The sequence below is a fragment of the Scomber scombrus genome, chromosome 6 (genome assembly GCF_963691925.1).
Source record: "Scomber scombrus chromosome 6, fScoSco1.1, whole genome shotgun sequence".
Taxonomy (NCBI): domain Eukaryota; kingdom Metazoa; phylum Chordata; class Actinopteri; order Scombriformes; family Scombridae; genus Scomber; species Scomber scombrus.
Genome location: NC_084975.1, coordinates 1,720,058 through 1,730,203, shown reverse-complemented (window position 1 = coordinate 1,730,203; position 10,146 = coordinate 1,720,058).

Sequence of the window (10,146 nt, the reverse complement as noted above, 5' to 3'; positions counted from 1 at the left end):
GGATAGAGAGTTAATGTTCCTGATGTCGGGGGGGAGGGGGGGGGGGGGAGGGGGGGGGGAGCGGCTGAAGGCTCTGGACCCCATGGTGGACAGACGGGCAGAGGGAACAGTGAGGCTGATGGATCAGGCTGATCTGAGTGCCCGGGAGGGAGTGTTGATGTGGAGGAGGTCAGAGAGGTATGGGGGGGTTAGGGTTGGGGGGGGTGAGGTTGTGGATGGCCTTGAAAGTGTGAAGCAGGATTTTGAAGTCTATGCGAAATTTGACAGGAAGCCAGTGAAGTTGTTGAAGAACAGGAGTGATATGATTGATGGATGGAGTTCTGGAGACAATACGAGCAGCTGAGTTCTGGACCAGTTGGAGCTTACAGAGGGACTTGTGGGGGAGACTGAAGAGGAGGGAGTTACAATAGTCTAGGCGGGATGTGACTAGAGTGTGGACCAGGATGGCAGCGCTGTTGGAAGTGAGGGACGGACGGAGGCGGTTGATATTGCGAAGATGGAAGTAGGCTGACCGGGTAACATTATTAATGTGAGTCTGGAATTACAAAGAGCTGTCAAGGACGACACCCAGGCTCTTAACCTGAGTGGAGCCTGGGTCTGATATATCAGACTCTGATCCACACACAATACATGTTAGTAGATCAGTTCATTGTTGGTTTGGATCCAAGAAGAAGAAGAAGAAGAAGAAGAAGTGGGATAGTTACTGTGTGGATTCAGCCTGAATTTGAAGCCTCAGACAGATTTTAGAATCAGGTTGGATTTCTGTCGGATCAGTTGTCTTTTCCAAGCAGTTTGAGGTCACAACATGTAATTAAATAACCAGAACAATCAGTGTTCTGGCTCGCGGGACGATGGGTTGAGTTTCTGTCCTGTCAGAAATTTGGGTCAACCGTCCACGATCCGATTTCTCCCAATACAGCATGAAGTTACAGAAGTAAATGATAACAAACACTAATGAGAAGTGTGTTTTTATAATCCTGTAACTGCAATCAGACTGAAGTAATGTGGGCCGAGTTCCAAACATCTTAAACGATTACAAGAAAAGTTCAATCCACAGTTTGTAGTTTGCTGTGTTTGAACCATAGACTGTATATAAAAAATGGACGTAACATCTGTGTCGTTTGTGGACTGCTGCTCGGAGGCCAATAGTATCGGATCTGAGCAGCGCCATCTTGAAAATTTCAGGTCCATGTTGGGAAAAATAAAAACAGGGATTCTACTTATATGGGCATCAGGAGGAGCATGAGGCGCCCTCCTGAACCTGTGAACCAATCAACCTGTCAATCACCACGTAGCCACGCCCTAATGCATACCCTGCTTTATCGTCACATATAAAATCAGGGAGGCCAAAATGTCCCAAATGAACATCATACTGCATTGAAGAAGGCTTTAAACTAGCGATTGAGACCATAAACACATTTTGAAAACGTTTACTGAGGTTAGAAATCAAGTGAGAAGTTGGTGAATTCTCCATTGACTTGTATAGAGACGGAAGTCCTTTTGACACCAAAACGGTCGCCCCCTGGTGGCCTTTTGATAGAATGCAGTTTTAAATTATTTCCGCGTTGGCCTCATTTCAGAGGACCGGAACTCCCCGCCTGGTTCTAACAGTTTCATGTCGCAGCCTCTTCAGCTGCAGGTGTTTTCTTTGTAGTCACACATACAAAAGGTTTCCTGCCCCGCCTCATGTTTCAGCTGCTGTCACGACACAGGCGCGGTCTGAAACCCAAACCTGCAGCGTTGGAAGTGTTCATACATGTTGGATGACACGACGGAGGATCAGAGACGCAGTCAGAGATGTTGTGATTAGTTAGATTGATGCTTTCTGTTCAAAGGAGTCATGTAGACTTTAGAGCGAAAAAAAGGCTTTGTTAGTAACATGATTTGTGTTTATGAGACAGAGTTTTAAATAGTAAAATTAAGTCATTTGGCTGTTTTTACACTTTACAGATTTTAGGTTTAACATTAATGCTTTTTTCCAAGCAGTCAGGTTTCCATATGAACAGTAAAGATGTTTTCCTCTCTGTAATGATTCCTCCTTTCTGTAATGATTCCTCCTCTCTGTAATGATTCCTCCTCTCTGTAATGATTCCTCCTGTTCATACTGACTATTAAAACCTTCTAATGTGCTTTCAATGTAAAGTGATGGAGGACTAAATCATTATAAAGTAGATGATCAGCTTCTATTGAGCTTCATCAGTGTGAGTTAGTCATATCAAGTGATATCTGACACATTTACAGTCTTTTTAGCATCAGATTCCCTCTTAGTGTTTCCCTGTTGAGCTGTGCTGTAACCATAGTAACACAAAGACTTTGCTACTAAAAACACTGAAGATGAAGATTTCACTCATCTTCATATTAGCTTCAGATCAACTTTCTTTTTTGTTTGTTTGTTACTTTCTTCATCTTCCTCCTTTCTTTCTTTCTTTCTTTCTTTCTTTCTTTCTTTCTTTCTTTCGTTCTTTCTTTCTTTCTTTCTTTCTTTCTTTCCTCACCTTCTTTGTTTCCTTCATTCCTTCGTTCTTTCTTTTTCCTTCTTTGTTTGTGTTCTTTTTTCTTTCTTTTCTCATCTTCCTCCTCCTTTTAGTTCTTTCTTTCCTCATCTTCATTGTTCTTCTTGTTCTTTCTTTCTTTTCTCATTTTCCTCCTCTTCTTTCTTTCCTTCTTTCTTTCATTCAGACGGCTGAAGCTTCATATTAGCTTCAGATCAACTTTTAAATCCATGTTTCCACAGAAGGAGGACTGTGGGTTTAGTCCTCCATCACTTCCATTGTAAACATGATGAAGGGATCTTCTAATGGTCAGTATGAACAGGAGGAATCATTACAGTAAACATGATGAAGGGATCTTCTAATGGTCAGTATGAACAGGAGGAATCATTACAGTAAACATTATGAAGGGATCTTCTACTGGTCAGTATGAACAGGAGGAATCATTACAGTAAACATTATGAAGGGATCTTCTAATGGTCAGTATGAACAGGAGGAATCATTACAGTAAACATTATGAAGGGATCTTCTAATGGTCAGTATGAACAGGAGGAATCATTACAGTAAACGTGATGAAGGGATCTTCTAATGGTCAGTATGAACAGGAGGAATCATTACAGTAAACATGATGAAGGGATCTTCTAATGGTCGGTATGAACAGGAGGAATCATTACAGAGAGATAAACACACTTCATGCTCAGCTCCATAATTGTCTATTTAAAACTTTCCTCCTTTGCTTGTTTTTATGTGTGCGGCCATGGGGTTGTGTGCTTTGTGCTGTAACATCTTTTTCTCTGCTTAGATCCACACAGATATTTTTGTGAATCTTCAGAGAGTGTTACATGTGAGTCCAAACAGCTTCTCTATAGTGGTTTCATTTTCTGGGTCCAGCTTAGAAAACCTTCTGCCCAAAGGTTTAGTAGACTTTGAGCTAAATTAAAACAGATTTCAATAGCAATTATCTGAATCATCTGTTGGATTCAGCAACAGATGATCCTCTTCATAAAAAGCTTAACTGCCCTCTGAAAAAGAGGCTCTAAAGATGAAGGGAAAATGTCTTCAAAGCTTCCTCTGCTATCTTCTTCAGGCGATCTTTTTATGAAACCTGACTGTTGATTTTGGCCACAGGCACGTGACACAAACCCTGCCACTAATCTGAGCTATCAGATCCAAACATGGTCAAGCTGCTGCAGGGCTTTTCTAGGCCTCGGCGGTTTGATCACAGCACAGCTCAGTATAGAGGAAGAGTCACCTGAAACGCTCCGATCGCTGCACGCCGCTGACTCTTAAAGCAGCGCCACTCGAGGCGGACGACAGCCGGAGCGTGGAGGAGAAATATGAGCTGAGAGGAAAATCCTGTTGATACGAAACACTGACAGAGGGAGAAAGAAAGAGTCATTACAGCTGACATGCATACAAGGAAAAGCATCTTTATACAAGACACATTCACATATAATTGAAAATAGTTGCATGTAAGATAAAAATAAGACATAATGGTGCAAAATTTTAATTAAAAGCACCAAATTTTAGTCGATAAAAGACAGCAACTAGTGTACATGCACACTTTAGTACAGGTGATAGTGTGTAAGTGAGTAAGTATAGTAAGTGTGAGGACCTAAAGCCCAAATTAAAACCCTTTTAACCCTTTACATACTGATCATATTCTGACTCACATCCATAAACTCCCCATCAGTCATTAATAAATTGATTAATCCGTCTGTTTGAGTCATTTTATGGAAAACAGACAATTCACAATCACTATTTTATAGAATGTGACGAATACAGCAACATGTTTGAATGCTGATTTTTTACATTTTTGTGTACATTAGCATATATAAAAATATTTATCAGCTGCACAAACATTTTAAAAAGATGCATTTTATTTCCATTTTTGTAAACTGTGGCTCACATTATGAAAAGTCTGGTTAAATATCAGAAAGAAAATGATTGGAAAAAACTGTGCGCATCATGGTGCTGTTACTCACGTGAAACACAGTCACAACTCATTTGTTATAAGATATTAAATTGATCCTACTGGACTCCTTCCAAATTAGCAAGACTAAAACTCAGAAACAGTGATATATGCTGGAGATGTAATAGAAAGGTGGGAACTCTGGTGCATATGTTATATGAGTGTGATAAAACTAATGACATGTTGAATGCAATAATTGTGTTCTTGAATAAGATGCTGGGCACACATTTGATCAAAAACCCCTCATTATGTCTTTTGGGATTACTACCAGATAACGTTCAAATGTCAAAACGCCGAAAATCATGGTGTCGTTTAGCTATGATAAGAGGGTGCAGGATAACTTTACGCCACTGGAAATCTCCCACTTTGTCCATTTTTAAGGATTGGACAGAAGTACTAAGCTCAATGGCGAGCTATGAGCGGGTCACCTATAGAGAAGCTGGGAGGGAAGATCTATTTAATGAAGTTTGGGGTCCGTTCCTACTGTAGCTCAGTTGCTGGATATGAAAGGATGACGCTACCTACCTCTGCATAATCTTTTATATGGTTCAGATACAGGATGTGTATAATATGTAGACTTCCTAGGGTGTTGTGTTTTAGGTTTGTTTTTTGTTTTGTGGATCTATGTTTTGTGTTGGAGGTCTGGCTTGAGTTGTGTTTGTCTGACCAAAACATCATTAAAAAAAAAAGAAAGAAAAGTCTGGTTAAAATAAATGTGTATAAGGTGTTTATTTTTACAGCTTTCAACTGTATAAATGGGTCAGTGGGATAGTATGAAAGGGTTAAAGAAGTAAATACTGACCAGACGTACACACACACACACACACACACACACACACACACACACACACACACACACACACACACACACACACACACACACACACACACACACACACACACACACACACACACACACAGTAATAGAGATGGACAGGTGTTTCATGTCAGAGCTGGTCTGGTTTCCATTCCCACATGAACAGAGTCAGAGCTCAGAGTTAACCCTCTAACCCAGTCAGTTCTGACCCAGAGCTCTGACCCAGCTGACTGCTCCGGGTCACAGAGAAACACAACAACTTGACTTCTCTCCTATTAGTCTGTGTCTACCTTTGACTTCTCTCCTATTAGTCTGTGTCTACCTTTGACTTCTCTAATCCTTCTTGATGTCCTCACACACAATGCCACCAAATTAACATTGACACCTTTTTTCTTGCTGTAATCCTCTTGTTCCTCCATCAGTCCTCCTTCTGTGGAAACATGGATTTAAAAGTTGATCTGAAGCTAATATGAAGCTTCAGCATCCAGATCAGTCCCTCCCTCCTTCCTTCCTTCCTTCCTTCCTTATTCCTCGTTTCTTTTCTCCCTCCCTCCGTCCCTCCTTCCTTCCTTCCTCCCTCCTTTCCTTCCTTTTCCCTCATCCTTCCTTCCTCCCTCCTCCCTCCCTTCCTTCCTTCCTCCCTTCCTTCTTTTCCTTTCTCCCTCCCTCCGTCCTTCCTTCCTTTTTTCCTCCCTCCCTCCCTCCTTCCTTCCTTCCTTTCTTCTTCCCTCCCTCCCTCTGTCCTTCTTTCCTTTCCTCCCTCCCTTCTAATCCTCCCTCCCTCCTCCCTTTCTTCCTTCCGTCTGTCTTTCCTCCCTCCCTCCTTCCTTCCTTCCTCCCTCCTTTCCTTCCTTCCTTCCTCCCTTCCTTCTTTTCCTTTCTCCCTCAGTCCTTCCTTCCTTTTTTCCTCCCTCCCTCCGTCCTTCCTTTTTTCCTTCTTTCCTTTCCTCCCTTCTATCCTTTCCTCCCTCCCTTCTATCCTCCCTCCCTCCTCCCTTCCTTCCTTCTTTCTATCCTTCCTCCCTTCCATCCTTCCTTCCTCCCTCCTTTCCTTCCTTCTTCCTCCCTTCCTTCCTTCCTCCCTCCATTCCTTCTTTCCTTTCCTCCCTCCCTTCTATCCCTCCTCCCTTCCTTCCTTCCGTCTGTCTTTCCTCCCTCCCTCCTTCCTCCCTTCCTTCCTTCCTCCCTTTCTCCTCCCTTCCTTCCTTCCGTCTGTCTTTCCTCCCTCCCTCCTTCCTCCCTTCCTTCCTTCCTCCCTTTCTCCTCCCTTCCTTCCTTCCGTCTGTCTTTCCTCCCTCCCTCCCTCCCTCCCTCCCTCCTTCCTTCCTTCCATCCTCCTTCCTTCCTTCCTTCCTTCCTCCCTCCCTTCCTTGACTCGAGGACAACAGGAGGGTTAAATGTATTTTCCTAATATAAAGTCAAAGGATCAGGTCCCTATAACAGCAGTGAAGGTAAACAATGTGTCTCTGGACTCAAACTGCTGGACGAAGCAGAAACATCCTCATCCTCGCTGTGCTCTCCAGATAAAAGCTGCCTCTTGTTGAACTTTTCCCCTTTGACCCCGACACCGCCTGAGTGTTGGAGGGAAATGAGTGATTTAAGTGGAAGCAACAGAGTGGAAGAAACTGCAAAGAAAACACACCAGGAAAAAGAAAAACGATGTCACTTCTTCGTGGTGGCCTGATTGTTTCTTTATTGCTTCTGTCTGAAGGAGGCGAGCCGGCCGGTAGGAGATGAAACACAGCTGGAATGCATGGCAGTAAATCACAGTGGTTGTCTATGTATGGTCATGCAATGATTCATGGCAGAGTAGCAGGAGGAGGTTTAGTTCTGCTTTGACGCTCTGTCAGTCTTTCATACCTCAGAAACACAGAGTTGCTGTTGTTTCTTTACATTTCAGCTTTCTTTAGATTTTAGGGATTAAACTTTCAACACTTTAAACCCTTACATACTGTTCCCGTACCTGAGACCCCGAATATATACAAAAATGGAGATTTAAAAGCATATATTTTTTAGATGTTTATGCAGTTGATACACATATTTGTATCTGCAAATTTCCAAATCTGACCTGTGTTTATTTATAAATTCAATAATCAGCATTTTTCATATTCTATAAAATGTTCTCCTGGACCATATATAGTGATTATAAATGTATTTTTCTCTCCATAGATAAATATAATACTCTGTGTTTGATCTCTGACAGCTTCATTAAGGATTAATCAAACATTTATTAACCTTCCTGTCGTCCTCCCGGGTCAAATTGACCCCGTCTTTTTTGACTGTTCCTTCTTTCCTTCTTTCTTTCCATCCTTCCTTCCTTCCTTCTTTCATCCCTCCCTCCCTCCTTTCCTTCTTTCTTCCTTCCTTCCTTCCCTTCCTTCCTTCCTCCCTCCTTTCCTTCCTTCTTCCTCCCTTCCATCATTCCTTCCTTCTTTCCTTCCTTCCTTCTTCCTCCCTTCCATCATTCCTTCCTTCCTTCCTTACTCCTTTCCTTCCTTCATCCTCCCTCCCTTCCTTCCTTCCTTCCTTCCTTCCTTCCTTCCTTCCTTCCTTCCTTCCTTCCTTCCTTCCTTCCTTCCATCCTTCCTTCCTCCTTTCCTTCCTTCCTTCTTTCCTCCCTTCCTCCCTCATTTTCTTCCTTCCTTCCTTCTTTCCTTCCATTCCTTCCTTCCTCCCTCCTTTCCTTCTTTCTTCCTTACTTCCTTCCCTTCCTTCCTTCCTCCCTCCTTTCCTTCCTTCTTCCTCCCTTCAAAACAGACGGGGTCAATTTGACCCGGGAGGACGACACGAAGGTTTATAGGATTTATCTGGTGATTTTTATTCTTGTCAGCAAATCTCATGTTTGGATCTAAACCAACAATGAAATGATCTACTAATAAGTATTAATGTGTGTATTAAAGTCTTATTCCTCTGTTGTTCTTCAAAAACGATTAAAAACTGGTTAGTGAGTCACAGCGCTGCTCTGGGTGACATGTTCATTATGAAGAGTTTATGTTAGTTAGTTTGGGCACGGCTCCAAACACTAATAAAAGCATCATGTTTTCAGTCTGTGGAAAATATTCCCATGTCATAAAGATAAGTTCATTGTTGGTTTGGCTCTAAAGATTTATAAACAAGAAGAATACCGCAGGTTAAAGGCCGACTCCAACATGAACTGCTAAGTGTGTTGTGGATGATTTACACTGTGGGAAAGGCACCGAGAGCTTTGATGTTTTAATTAGATTTAACAGACACTGAACATGTATTATAGAGGCCCAGGGTGGTGATTGTCTGTTTGTCTCATAGACTGTATATAAGAAATGGACGTAACATCCGTGACGTCACCCATTGGTTTGTGGACTGCTGCTCGGAGGCCAATAGTATCGGATCTGAGCAGCGCCATCTTGAACATTTCAGGTGCATGCTGGGAAAAATAAAAACAGGGATTCTACTTATGTGGGCATCAGGAGGAGCATGAGGCGCCCTCCTGAACCTGTGAACCAATCAACCTGTCAATCACCACGTGGCCACGCCCTAATGCATACCCTGCTTTATCGTCACATATAAAATCAGGGAGGCCAAAATGTCCCAAATGAACATCATACTGCATTGAAGAAGGCTTTAAACTAGCGATTGAGACCATAAACACATTTTGAAAACGTTTACTGAGGTTAGAAATCAAGTGAGAAGTTGGTGAATTCTCCATTGACTTGTATAGAGACGGAAGTCCTTTTGACACCAAAACGGTCGCCCCCTGGTGGTCTTTTGATAGAATGCAGTTTTAAGTTACTTCCACGTTGGCCTCATTTCAGAGGACCGGAACTCCCTGCCTGGTTTGTCTTCATGTTTTGGATCCAAACCAACAATGAACTGATATACTAACAAGTATTATGTATGTGTATCAAAGTCTGATATATCTTAATCCTCCACACCGCTGCACTGGGTCACATATTCCTTTATTATGAAGAGTTAGGTCACGTTAGTTTGTTTAGAAAGTGTTGGAACTTTTCTGCAGTTCAACACAAACATCAACTTGATTTAAAGGTTTTTTCCACATGTAGTCGAGGCCATTTTATCTGATTTACTAAAAAGGAAAAATCCAATTCATCATTCTCTATAGAAAGTCGCTCCATCTGCTCTCTCTGCAGCTCTGAAGTTCATTAAATCCAACCCTGCGGGACGCTTCAGTACACACTCTGATCCAAACTTTCAAACTGATTGTGATCTCCCTTTTAACTCATGAACATTTAATCTAAAGCGGCTACTTTGTCTTTAAAAGCAGTCAGATTACTGGAAGCCTGCCTGGTCAGCAGCTGTTTTACATGAGAGCTGTACATCCTGTATATGAAGGTCTTCATACTGAGGAGAGGAGGAACTGAAGGTGCAGGCCATGTATTCCCTCTGCAGACCGTCAAACATGTAATCCTGGATTAGCTCGCTATCATCCAGAGCTCAAAGGGAATAAACACCAAGCAGCAGGAGACCTCATCTCCTAATTTACTGCAGACTAATACTGAACAGAGCTCAACCAGGTTGGGTCATGAAATTCAATTTAGGAAAGGAGAACGCTCTCTGCACTCGGAGGGATTTCTGGCTTTATGATTTTCTTGGTTTTAAACTCGTTACACCGGATTTATTCGTGGTTTGTTTGGAGGATTCAGGTACAAACACAAAGATAACTTACTGCTGTAGTAATACTGCATACTACATCACTCATAATACTGCAGTACTTTTACTGTAATACTGCATACTACATCGCTCATAATACTGCAGTACTTTTACTGTAATACTGCATACTACATCACTCATAATACTGCAGTACTTTTACTGTAATACTGCATACTACATCACTCATAATACTGCAGTACTTTTACTGTAATACTGCATAC